At 36.5% G+C, this 14,464-nt stretch overlaps 1 pseudogene across 1 annotated transcript; it reads right to left on the bottom strand.

Annotated features, from left to right (window-relative positions):
* Window positions 1–7,633: 7,633 nt before the first annotated feature.
* Window positions 7,634–13,706, bottom strand: LOC149154134 (zeatin O-xylosyltransferase-like; annotated as a pseudogene). The gene is made up of 2 exons (XR_016262582.1): window positions 12,079–13,706; window positions 7,634–8,309 (listed from the first exon to the last, which is right to left on the bottom strand). The product of XR_016262582.1 is annotated as a zeatin O-xylosyltransferase-like (transcript).
* Between the last annotated feature and the right edge of the window lie 758 nt (window positions 13,707–14,464).

Genomic DNA, 14,464 nt, shown 5'->3' with positions numbered 1-14,464 from the left:
AAGATCACATCGAGCATCAACAACAAGTTATCCAACTTTTAAAGGATAATGCCACTTTGGTGTAGAATCAAATGAAGAAACAGGCATATCAAAATCGCAGTGAAAGAAGTTTTGATGGAGGCGATTGGGTATTTTTACAGCTACATCTCAAGAAAGCTATTTATGAGAAAGAAATGTTGGCAATACTACATGCACTTGAGAAATGGTGACCTTACCTAATGGGAGGACACTTCAAGGTAAAAATGGATCATGATAGTCTTAAATACTTTTTAGAACAAATATTATATTTAGAAGAACAGAAAAAATGGGTCACAAATATGTTGGGTTATGACTTTGAAATCATCTACAAAAAAGGGAAGCAAAATATTGTTGCAGATGCACTCTCAAGAAAGGATGAGGATGTGGAAGCATTTTTTTGTGTTATTTCTATTATCCAACTAGATTGGATAAATGAAGCAAGAGATGAATGGAAGAAGGACGAAGAAGTGTGGCCACTCATTCAAAAGTTGCAGAAGATCCTAATTCAAACAATATTGCCAAAACTTGATGAGGAAAGAAAAATCATATTGGAACCTGGAGCAGTCACAAAAACAAGAACTCGAAAGCTATGAAATCAATCAATTTCAGATTTTATCGTCAAGTGGAAGAACTTACCCACTGAAGATTCCACATGGGAGGACAAGAATTTTATGCAGAAGCATCAAGAACTACTCAAGCGTTGAGGACAACACTTTTTGAAGGAGAGGGGCATGTTACGTCCCTATACTACTAGTGTAACCCCTTATTGTTATTAGTACAACCCCCTTATTATATTGTTGTGCCCATGTAGTCCCTTTATGGTTATTATTGTGCCCCATAGAAGCCCACTACTTTTATTATTGTGCCCTTACATTATTATTGTTATGTCGGCTCTAATTATATTATAACCCCTTGGTCTCCTATATATAGAAAGGAGGTCTTGTCATTTGTATCATCCAACAATTGTTCATTTGTGTAATGTAAAGGAGGTTTCCCCCTCGAAGAGGCTGAATTCTAAGGCGTTGATCTCTCTTTTCTATCTTTTTGTGAGCTGGTTTCATAAAATTACAAGTAGGAGCAAAGGTCAGAAGTTGTGTCCCTTGTCAGATGTTTGCTGGTAAGCAAAAACTAGCAGCTCTTCCTTTAATCCCAACAATAGTCTCAGCACCTTTTCTCCAATGGGGACTAGATTTTATTGGAGAAATCCATCCTACTTCAAGCAATCAGCATAGATGGATTCTCACTAGAACAGAATACTTCATTAAATGGGTGGAGGCAATTCTAGTAAGAAATGCTACTGATTCAGTAGTAATCAAATTCATTGAAGAAAATATTTTATCTAGGTTTGGTTGCCCAACACAAATTGTTACTGATAATGTGACAACATTTTCCAGTGTTAAAATGATTGAATTTTTCCAGAAATATCAGATTCTATTACATCATTCAACTCCTTATTACCCTCAAGGTATTGGTCTTGCAGAATCCTCAAATAAAAGTCTGGTAAAGGTGATCCAAAAGACTCTAGAATATCATAAAAAGAGTTGGGATTCTCATCTAATTTATGCATTCTGGGCAAACAGGATTACTCCAAAGAGGTCTACTAGAAAGTCTCCTTTTCAGCTAGTCTATGGAAAAGATGCAATCTTCCCTACCAACTTGGCCTTCCCTGTTTTAAAATCCCTGCAGGATTCAACTGATGAACCTGATGATTTTTCAAGGAGAATAAATCAGATTATTGAACTAAATGAAAACAGAGATGAAGTTCAATATAAATTGAAAAAGTATCAGAATAAGATGAAGAGCCTGTTTGACCAAAGGGCCAGGGAAAGGAACTTCAAGGCGGGTGATCTAGTTCTAAGATGGGATTCCAGAAGAAAAGATAAAGGAAAACATGGCAAGTTTGATAACCTGTGGTTTGGACCTTTAGCTATTACTGAAGTAAAGGGAAACAACACTTTTGTGCTTCAAAATTTTGAGGGACTATATTCGACTTACCCTGTTAATGGAACGTTTCTCAAACATTACATTCAGTACTGAGAAGTTGAAGTAGATTTCATTACTATCATTGTAAAAACTCCGTTTTATTTTACTTTTCAAGTTGTCAATGTAATTTTCTATAGAGAAGACTCCATAGCCCAAGGAGAAGGCACATGGATCTATAGGTTCTCTGCATTCTACAGGAGAAAGCAATCCCCAGTTGGAGCCAATGTTGTAACATTTTTTGGTTTTGGTAAGTTAGTATCAATTAGTCAAAAAATGAAAATATATTTCAAAAAATGTTAAGTTAGGATATGGACAAAAAGAATATTAAATAAAAAATGTTAGGGATATTTTATGAATAAGTCCATATCAAATAAAATGTTAGAATATATGCCCTAAAAAATGGAGGAAAAAATAAATGTTAGGTTAGAAAGAAAAGAAAAAAACAATAAACTCTGAAAGTGTTGCAAATCCAAATGCCACTACTCTTAGTCAATTTTATTTTTGCAAATAAAGGTTGTGTGCATATTGTTTAAATGCCACACCTAGTTCATCTAATCCAATTGTACAATTTAATCATGATTGGATTTGATTTAAATTTTTGTCAATAGGTAGAAATAGGTAGCAAATAAAATTGGCTCGATAGTTTAATCTAAGCGAATGGAGGAAATAAGTGATAGAGGTAGATTAGTCATTAAAAGGAAATATTAAGTTGCTAGCCTAAATGCACTCGGATGAATAAATGAAAATATTATGAGTATAAAGGGTAGGTAGACATATGAGAAATAATTGGAGCATGAAAGGATTTTATCCTAAGTTGTAACATTGGATAATTCTTACATGAAATGTTACATTTTGAATTAACTATGGATTATAAGTACCAATGTATTTTGCGATATCCTAAATTCAAACATTCATTCGCCATAACACCAAACTGTCATATCCGCAAGAATCGTGACCCCACCATCACTTTCACCTCACATGTTAAATCCCTTCCACCTTACCTTTCATCTCGCATGCTCCCCCGACATCCGATGGCCCACATCCCTCCTCGGCCCTCATTTGCCCGGGGGGGTCCGAAGTGGGCAGATTCTAAAACCACCACCTTAAACCACCTTAGCCTCATTTTATTCTTTTTGGACTTAAAATCCTGAAATGACTTACCACCTCAAGCTACTCGCGAATGCGGTTGACATGTGACCACTTACCACCGCTCCATGTCGCCATCCACGTCCGCTCCACGTCATTTCTCCATCCAATCAACTATCGCCTATCCGTTTTACATTCAATTCACCATCTCCCGCGAATTTATGTCCCAAAGACTCGTTAATTAATCTCGTTGGATAACTAATGCAGATTTAACCGTTCATTCAACAGCTCCGCTCCAATTTTTCCATTAAAAGTCGTGTTCCTCCATGAAAACGGTTACACAGTACATTTATGTGACCAAATTGATCACTCACAGTTTTTCTCCTTACAGCTCAAAGACGATCTGACACTTAAGAAGCCATTTTGTCCTATTCAGAAGAAAGCCGACATCCAGGTCCGCTTGTTACTTTTTCAGTCATACTGTTTTTACTGTGAGCACCCTGTCTCATACCAATTTTTCCATTTCTATCATTTTCAATCTGCAAATTCATTTGATAAAATGCCTCCTAAGGGAAAAGAAGTTGTAGAAATCCCAAATCCTCTTGTACACCCACAAGTTGACTTCCACCATACCCCCCTGGTCGACAGGGATTATAAAATGATTGAGACTTCTTCTCAATTTGATTTATATGAAATTTATTGTTGGATGGAAGATCAATTAATTGATCAGACTGATGAAATAGGGTTATGGGACTCCCTCCTTCCCCACTACATTTTCCCTCAAATACACAGAGCACCTGAATTTGTTAGGAAATTCCATGAATCCTATGATCCCAGCCAAAGAGAAATCATTTCACCCACAGGAGAAACCCTCTCTAAAATTAATGCTGAGTCCATTGAAAAGATGTTGCAGGCCCCTACTACTACACCAACACATCCTTTTCCCATGAAAGCCTGATAGAAGCCTATCAGAAACTAGATTTTACTAAAAGATCCTCTACCTAAAAGAAACCCTCCTTATGACTCATCCATGTTCCCTAATAGAACCAAGCAAATCACCACTATTTTGTCCTATCTGCTTGGTTATAACTCTGATCGATATGTTAATGACGCCATCCTAGGTTTCTTATCTATCTTTTCTACTAATTCCAAACCCGCTGTTATTTATGATTTCAGTCAATTCCTAGTTGAAGCCATACATGAGCAATTTTTCCAATTTAACACTGAAGAAGCATTCAAGTATGCTTTAATACTTGTATATCTTTTCATATATTTTGAAGGAGACAAATTTCCATTTACCTTATAGAAGCTAGATGCAGAAAGCAACCAGCAATCAATAATCTTTTGGACTACAATGGGAATGAAGGAGAAAGAAGAATTTACCTATAAACAGTTCATAGAATTGTTTATTCATCCAGATATCAGTCTTATGAGCAGTGCTCTAGTACCGAGAATCAGTGATGAGATTGTCAAAGTATTGCAGATGGTCGACCAAGCCACAACAGGAGATTGATATCTTTACCAAAACTACACAGAAATCAGGGTTTATGGTTGTGAGCTTCCACCCTACAAACTTCCCAAGTACCTCCCCGTCATAATATTTGAACTGGAATATATTAGGCAAATGTTAAATGCAGATGAAGTACACTTTGTGGCAGCAAAGAAGAAATCTCAATTCAAGCTCAAAGCTCAGGTTGGTCCATTCATCTGCAATACCAGAGTAGCAGGAGAAGAAGCAGATAGGTTGCTAAAGTAAATGAAGTTTGGTCTCAGTTTCACTTGGTCTTATGACCCAGTGGGAGTGATTTCTAAACTTGGGGTGGAAACCAAGTTTACAACATATCACCACATAGCTAGGCCAGAAATGGAACAATACAAAAATCAGTTGGAGTGGACAGAGAACACCCTCCAAGAAGCTGAAGAGCAGGAAATTTCCACTTCAAATGTGAAAACTCCACTTGCACAGGAAAAGACAGCTAAAAGAGCAAGGGAAGAACAGCCATCCCCTACAACTGAAGCATTAAGCCAAGGCTTTAGGATTATGCATAGGAAAAAGAGACCTAGGATCTTTGTGACTGTTGGTGCAACACAGGAATCTCTAAAAACCACATTTGATGGACTTGGAGAGACTATGCTCTATACACCGTCTGGTGGACAGTCTACCCAGTCCCCAACTCATTCCACTACTTCTCATGAACAGCAGGTAATTCATACCAGTGGAAGCATTCAGAAGGACAACGAGGAGGACATCTTTCATGTTTTCTGTGAGATCAAAAAGAAGAATGAAAAGTTGAAGTTGAACACCTACACACAGTTCTGGAAACATTCGTCGAGCTCTCAGGCCAGACTTCTTTCAATCTTTGACTCTGAGAAGGGTAAAATGCAGATGGCTTTACTGCAGGCTCAGATTCCATAGCCTAGGACTGCTACACATTATCATAAACAAGCCTCTTTTGAATTTAATGTAAAGGATGTGCATCCAATTGATCAAATTGAGATGCACCAACAAATCGGACAGATGATTTCTTCTACTTTAACTCACACTGCCATGAGTTTGTCAAAACTGCAGGTTACCTTAGCAAACACATAGTCACAGCTCAAGTTGGAGAAATTATCCTCATTGGCAAAGGACACAAAGATCAAATATTTAGAAGATCTGGTGCTGAAGATGGGATATGATCCCTCCAACATAAATGCTGCAGAAGAACTTGTGAATAAGAAAAATGTTGAGCTTTCAGCATTAAGGAAACAACTCAAATTGCTAGCTTCTAAGGACCCAATGGCTAAAGAGATTGAAGAAACTGAAACTCAAAAGTCTGACATGATGAAGCTCATCATGGAATAGAATCTACAGATAAAACAAATGGAAGAGCTAATGGAGAAATTTCTCAAGGAGAAAGAGGAAGCTATCAAAAGAGCTCAAACTCCAATGGATATAGTACCCCTTGCACCACTCCATGTAACCAGAGTTTCCACTTCAGCCACAACATCAACTACAGGTGCAGCAGAAGGAGCTGAACAACTTGCTGAAGCTATTCAGAACCTGTCTATTTAGACAGGAGAAATCAAGAAGTTGCAAAATGAACTCAAGGAGTTACAGCATATGAAAATAGTTGCTGACACTTCACATGCAACTGAGTTGCAGAGAGAAAAAGCTCAGATTGAAACATTGCAGAGGGAACTTAAATAATCTTACATTGGAAACAAATTGGGTTTGGCACGAGAAATTCTGTGGCAAGAAATTACTGAAGAAATTAAGGATATCTGGCCCTATATCAAGATAGTATTTGATCAAAAAGACCTCTTAGAGAAATCTCACCAAGTTGTTGAAACTATTTATAAACAGCTTGAGGATATGCCAGAAATTGCTTCTGATATAATCAAGTTCCTCAATTTTAAATACAACTATGAGCTTGAAGAATTAGGGATAATTGACAGGACAATAACTATTCTGGAAGTAAAGAAGATCATCACCAAGAAGAACCTCATCCTTCAGTTGGAAGAAAAGTGCAGCAGTGTGAATACAATATTTCAACGATTTTTCAGTGAGATTGAACCCTTGACCAGCAAGGGTTTGCCCTCTATGCTTGTAATTAACGACAAATTAATGACTATTGAGGATTATGTTCGAAAGCTTATAGAGGTAGGCACCAATGCAGCTTCAGTGTCAAACATAAAAGGTGCAGCAACACCAAGAGTGGTGCTAAATGCACTGAGGGACACCTTCTTCATTTTAGATGAGATTAGGCATATATTTCTAGTAAAACCCACTTTCACGAAGTATATAGAGATGGATGAAATTTACAGAAGGGTAACCAAAATATCTATCCCAGATAAGAAGCGTTGGGAAGTATTAATTGATTTACTTGACTAGAGGGTGATCAAACAACATTCAACCTTTACAGGAACAGTCATCACAAGTTCAACAGTTTTCAATTTTTTCAGCAACAGTCATCAAACAGCACAACACCAAAATAGTGCCAGATCAGCTAGCAGTTTATATTCCTAATTTTGTAATTATCTATTTTTTTAAAATAGTTTAAGATATTTTCTGATTTCTCGGATTGCATAAATAACTCTCTTTCACAAGTTATTAATGGTTGCACCCTTGAAGAATCATTTCTAAGCATTGAATGTACTTGACTTTTTTGAATCATTAATACAAAAGCAAATTGATTCTAAATTCTAATTCATACAGTTTCGTTTTTCTGTAAGTTTTTCCAGCTTTATTTCACAATGTTTTCTTCATGTTCTTATGTTTTACAAAGACAACCAGGTAGGCGTAATTGTGTTTCAATTACTCTTATAAGCTTCTGAAGTGATCATTTATAAAGAGAATGAATTATATAAACTGTTTGTTTTATTAATTCCCTCTAAATCATAATATCATCAGCATCTGTTGTAAGCTTAAGCATATTTTGTTAAACCTTCTGAACATAGTTTAAAGGTTTTCTTACTTATGATTATTTAATCTTCAATTTGAAGACTGTGATAGTTATACCACCTCTCTATTTCTGCTCACCACCATGCAAGCTATATCACTGTGTGAATTTTAATAGCAGCCCTCTGTTTAGATATTAATATTATTCAAAAGGTTAGGCATCACTGTTTTAAATCTGTTTCCTACATTGGTCCTCCAAATTAAAACAAAACCCCCAAAATAATTATCTTAGATGCCCTGGCATGATAGCTGACCATTATCATCTCAGAGATACAACATTGTGTATTTAAGTTGTATAAGCTCTAACCCATGTCCCAGTTGGGCCATCTCCTTACAGTAGTCAACCACCTTGTTCTCCTCCTCTTTAGTCATAACTGTAACAGGTCCTCTACGCTTTGTATGAGTCGACCCATTTATCTAATAATGTATGTTAGACATAGCAATACCATGTTTTTTTGTAGAGGAACGAATTGAATGTCCCCTAAACTCTGTGTCATCAATTGAAACTAGCGTGTCTTTCTTTGTCCAACCTCTTATGGCGTTAATTTTCTTTGTTGAATTTTCTCCTTGCACTGTGGTTGAAGGTGGTTCTATGGTTGATGGTGGGATAACATGATCTGTCACCACAGTGTCATTCTCAATGACATTGTTGGGAGCACTGGGAGCATTCACATCACCCCCCCCCTATCCACATCTGATGAACTGGATCGCAGTTGGTCCCTCTCCTCCTCTTGTTCCTTGTACGATCTGCAATAGAAACTCTTGGCATGGCTGCAACAACCTGCAGATTTACCACAAAATTATGATTTTAAAAAAATGTTGATTTTTCTTAGTAGATCACCAATCATTCGTGCACTAGCAATTTCTTAGTGAAAATAAGGCTTATTGCATGGAATTTGATGTATATTTTCAAGGTATAAAAGCATGAAATGCTTGATCCGAAAACAAAATTGTTGATCTCAACATTGGCCCAACTGGACCTACTAATCTAACAAAAGAACAATGTCAGTTCACTACTCATTATACCCTAATTGCTACAGTCCATAAGAACCAAAACCCACTAAGCCTCTAGTTAATTGTAGGTACACAACTCTTACAAATTAAGTATAGAATGAATAATACCATGTCAATGTAGTATTAGCATTGTAATCAATGAGCAAAAAAAATCATTGCTTTAGCTATGTACTATAACTTAAGTTTAACATTTCCTTTTGTTGAATTCTAGGACTATGTGCATGGTAAGCCATGTGTCCCTAAACAATTCTGGGTTGAAAATAATTTAAAATTGTTTATCAACTCCTTGTTTGCTACTTGATCGTAGTTACTTCTTTGATAGGTTAAATTATGTGAGGTGTATAAACAATAACATAGCTTGTACCAGAGAGCATACATCACTAGAAAATAAACATGTTGATTTTTCTTAGTCTTCTTTTTGTAACATTGCATATTGTTTGCAATGGTAATTGGTGAATAGTCTATGTAGACTTGGGCATGTAATTACACAATTCTTGTTTTCTTCTATAGTTAGGGTGTAGTCTTGATCTTAATCCCTCTTCTACATTAGATTAGGGAGCCCTCAATATCAGAATAAGGATAAGAAGTGTGGTAGAGTAATAAGTGTTCCTGGGCTCCCTGGTTGCTTGGTTATATGTTTTAGCTATTTATTTTCTGGGTGCTTTTGCTAATCAAATATTACCTCTAAGGCGTGTGAACTTTGTCTTTCAAAGAATGCATGATGTTAGAATATGTCTATCAAAAAATATATTGTGTAAACATTATGGGAATGGATGAATCATATAAACAATAAAAACAACAAAAGTAAACAAAAATAGCAGCAACAAAATCAACATGATAACATTATTCAACAAAATTAAACCTGATAACATTGTGCACACACTCTGATTGTATGTCTCAAGCATTTTGATGAATAAAATGAATGTAACACTGTACACATGCTCTGATTATATGTCTCTAGCATTTGATGAGTAGAATTAATGTTTCAAATGCATGTCAGTAAGGGTTGAGGTTATTTTATAGTTTTTTTATGTAGAATTTGATTGGTAGGGAAGATTGGCATGGATTGCCATCTCCCAAATTCAAATGTGTGTTCTAGATTGATTTGTACATGATCCAATGGTTGATAAACTTTTATGTTTGATCCTTTTGTTTTCCTGAGTTTAATTCCTGAATTGAAAGGGTTGGTGTGTTTAATACCTAAATTGAAAGGGTTGGTGTCATTTATTGCATCCTTTGAACTAATTCCTTAATTGAATGGTAACATTTATTGCCTTCATTAGATTGAATGGTTAAAAATAAATGCAGATATGGCTGACACACATTTCACTTTTCTTGTGCATGTATTACCCAACAATGGGATGTGTTGCTCTAGTGGAAATCAGTGGGTGCTTGTTTGATGGGATAGGTGCACTCCTCGATAGAATTCAATGGAATGTTTTGTAGTGCATTTTGACTTAATTGGTAATTCAGAACTCGATGTAGCTGGGACGGGATGTCTTTTCAACTTGTTATGTTAAGACTTGGTGTTTGAAAGTTGTTGGTCCAATCAATATATGGGCCCATTTTGGACAAAACTTAATAACTTATATAACTTAATATAAACTATTTATGTGCAATTATTTTATGTTTTATGATGATTTTTTGATGAATGTGTGGGACCAGTACTATAACAACTATTGGTCCCTACACAAGAATAGAAGCCTGTCCCCTAGTTATGGATTAGTATCTCATGTTTTTATCTTTGTTTTCACTTACTTTATTCCTCGATTTTCAATAACTTATGTTTTAAGCTTACCACGTGTTTTTATCTTTGTTTTCACTTACTTTATTCCTCGATTTTCAATAGCTTATGTTTTAAGCTTACCACGTGTTTTTATCTTTGTTTTCACTTACTTTATTCCTCGACTTTCAATAGCTTATATTTTAAGCTTACCATTGTTTTTATTTTTGTTTTAGCTTCCTCCATTTCTCCACTTTCAATAGTTTATATTCATTGAGTGTACAATGTAATGATTGCACAATAAGAGTGTAACTAATCATATTGTAAATAAAAGATTGGCGTAGTTTAGAAAACCCATAAATTAGCCCAGAAAATAATAAAAATTTGGTCAAGATTATGGATATCTATATATATATATATATATATGAAATTTTGGATTATCGCTGTGTCAAATTTCAGAATTTTGGGTGCCCCAGGTGTTCTTGATGGTGTTGAATTCATTTCCACCATCAAAAAACAATTCAAACACTCCAACACTATGATTTTTTGAAATATTTTTTACGAGATTCCTAAAAAAAAATGCCATATAGACGAATTTGTGTTGTTGGTAAACAAAGCCTAAATAAATTTAAATTTGTGGGGTTGCTAAACAAAGCCTAAATAAATTTAAATCACTATCTCTCTTTTGTGTTAAGACATTAATCTTTTGTAAATCACTATCTCTCTTTTGTATTAAGACATTAATCTTTTGTAATCTTTGATTCTCTTTTGTGTTAAGTAAATATCTTCCATTCTCTTTTGTGTTAAGTAAATATCTTCAATTCTCTTGTGTGTTAAGACATTAATCTTTTGTAAATATCTTCGATCCAATCTCATAATAGCAAGATATTGTTTCTACTTAAAAGAAAATAGATTTAAAAATTATTAAAAAACACTAAAATTAAATTTCTAACGTTAAATAATTGGAAAATGATGCAATCGTTTTAAGTCAATAAAAAATTATTAAAAAACACTAAAATTAAGTTTCTCACTTTAAATAATTGGAAAATGATGCCATTGTTTTAAGTCCATAAAAACTTACTAAAAACCACTAAAATTAAATTTCTCACGTTAAATAATTGGAAAATGATGCAATCGTTTTAAGTCAATAAAAAATTATTAAAAAACACTAAAATTAAGTTTCTGGAGAATGATGCCGTCCATAAAAACTTACTTAAAAAACACTAAAATTAAATTTCTCACGTTAAATAATTGGAAAATGATGCAATTGTTTTAAGTCAAATAATTGGAAAATGATGCAATTGTTTTAAGTCAAAGCAAGTTAATAGGCACTCAAACAAAAACTAAACACAATATATCCTCTATAATAAAAACTTTCACAAAATATTGAAGTAAAATTTATTGTTAAAATAAATAAATATACAGGAAAGCAACTTTGTAATATATCCTTCTTGTCTCCGATATAACAAGAATTTTCACAAAATATTGAAATAAAAATTATTGTAGGGTTGAGGCTTATATGATCCATATCAAGTATATAAAAGATTTTTTTGACGAAATTCACATAAAATATCATTTGCTGATACATTTTGAACCAACCAGTGTGATTCATTGAAATAAAAATTATTGTTAAAATAAATAAATATACAGAAAAACAACTTTGAGCCCCGAAAGAACACTGAGTTCAAGTGATCTTGACTGATCGCGAAGTAGTGGTAAACAACATTACGGTCACTGCCCATTAAAAATGGCCCCCCATGTTAGAATTCAATGCAACCTTCACTTTACAAGACAAAACGGATAGAATTCATACCTGTAACGCGTATTGAATGAATGATTCCAAGTTTTTCCAAGCGGCTCCTCCCTCATAGGAGAGGGCAGAAATGGCAGCTTTACTCACCGCCTTCACCCTCCGCTTTACCTCCACCGCTTCGTCGTCCTCCCCGGCCATTAAACTGCGCACCGCGCTCTCCACCTCATCCCGTGCAGCAACCCCATCGATCATCTTCATCTCCACCGCCACTTTTGTTTCCCTCGCCAAAAGCAGAGCATTGGCCGGCTGGTCCGTCTGCAACGGCAACGCGATTATCGGAACCCCCGCGGCCACACTTTCCAGGCACGAATTCCATCCGCAGTGGCTGATAAACGCGCCCGTCGCTTCGTGTGCCAAAATGGCCCCCTGCGGCGCCCACCCGGTCTCGATCAGGCACCGTCCCTGCACCCGCCGTTCGTAGCCCTCGGGCAACAGGTCCGCTTTCCAATCCTCAGCCGACGAGGACTCGGGCGAGTGCAGTACCCACAGGAAGGGCTTCCCGCTGGTCTCCAGACCCAGAGCCAGCTCGGTCACTTGCGCTGGAGAAAGACACGATTCAGTTCCGAAAGACACGTAGACGACAGACCCGGGTGTTTGGCGGTCCAACCACGCCAAGATCTCGGCGTCCCGGGCCTCTGGGTTTGATCCCTTCCAGGAAAATCAATAACCGGGCCAACCGCCCAAACCGCCTTACCGCCTCCAACGCCCACGCTTTCAAGGTATCCCATGATTTTCGGCTCCACCTCTCGGAACGTGTCAAGGATAACCCCATCTGCCAGCCGTGTGAAGTCCATGTGCCTGCGAACTTGCACCGCCACAAAGTCCACCGCAGACAATATCTCGACCGCCTCTGCAACTTCCGGCAGTAACAGTAGCTCCGGCCGGCTCCAGAATATGGCCTCCGTAGACAGCCACATGTGCGCGCTGAGAGGGACGAATGTGAACGACCGGACGCCAAACTTGGCCGCCACGGCGGCGGACCAACCCATGAAGAAGTCGAAGACGAGAACGAGGCGGTCGGGAAACGGCAGGCCCCTGGATTCGTAGTACTCCCTCCCGGTGAGCTCCCTCATGAGAGCTTCGAACGGGTCGCGCATTTGTTCCAGTAGATCGAAGCGTGTATTGGGCACCGTGTCGTGGGAGATTTTGTTGGTGTTGTGACCGCTCGCCGGCAAAGGAGCTTCGGAGTCAGGGATCGCTAAATCATGGAAATAGAGGGGAAAACCGTGACCCTTCCATCCTTGCCCTTCCACTAGAGGGCGGAGAATATCCAGGTTTGAAGGGAGGCTCACGTAAATGACCGCTACGCCTCTGGTTGCCAGCATTCTGGAAAGCTGTAAGCATACATTGAAGTGACTTTGGCCTAAAAATGGGAGCATCACCACATACAGTCTTCGGCTGCTCTGGTCTCCTTCCATGGCGGGCCTGTAATTTTTCAATAAAATGTCCAAGGAAACAAATGCTGAAATGTTCAATCGAGAGAGAGGTGAAACAATTAATTGAACTCTCAATTTGCAATAGACATTGCATAAGGATACCCTGAAACTGATAATGGCGTGACACCGATATAAATAATTTAACATGCTACTATTGAAGGAATGGTTGATAGCAGTAGAATGGTAGGCAGTGATCGGCAGCAAAGTTTCGGGTTCGTAACCAATTTGATCACTAATCACTTTAAAGTTTAAATATGACAGTGGCAAGAGAATCATAAGCAGTGGTAAGTACAACTGTAAATTGCACATGGTCCTATTGTCAGCACTGGAATGGTAGGTAAAGGTATGACTGTAAAGACATAGTTTGGTTTTTATTGTTTAATACAACTGGTTCAGGTGCGAAAAACCAATTTGATTTCAAATAAATCTCTTTCAGGTTCATCACTAATTCGATTTCAATTAAACCTGCTTCGGGTTCATTATCAATTCGATTTCAATATATTTGGATAAAAAAAAACTTAAAAAAAAATTACACACTTTCTAAATCTTTCTTTATTTATCTTTTGTTTTAATTACTTTAAAATAATTTCAAAAGTTGATATAAAATATTCTCTCCCAAGAAAGATTATAACAATAGGATTGATTTTGATTACCCGAGATGAGCTTTAATTAATATATTTTCTAATGTTTAATTTTTTAAGTATATATGTATTTTTTAAATTATTAAAAAATAATTTGTAATTGTATTATTGGTTCATATTTTGAAGGTATTATTTCCACTTTCACTACATGTGCAATGAAGCATAATGAAATAATCATTCTTTTAAAGAAATAACTTAATGCAACTATTTTCAAGAACTTTTCACTTTTCTATAACTACTCCCAAACAAGATTGCTTTAACTAGCATGTTTTAGGGACATTACTACTAGGATATATATATATATAGTAA

Source organism: Pinus tabuliformis, chromosome 9 (assembly GCF_031772625.1).
Source record: "Pinus tabuliformis cultivar Carrire ecotype Pingquan chromosome 9, CPIR1, whole genome shotgun sequence".
Lineage (NCBI taxonomy): Eukaryota > Viridiplantae > Streptophyta > Pinopsida > Pinales > Pinaceae > Pinus > Pinus tabuliformis.
This window is presented reverse-complemented; position numbering and strand designations above follow the sequence as displayed.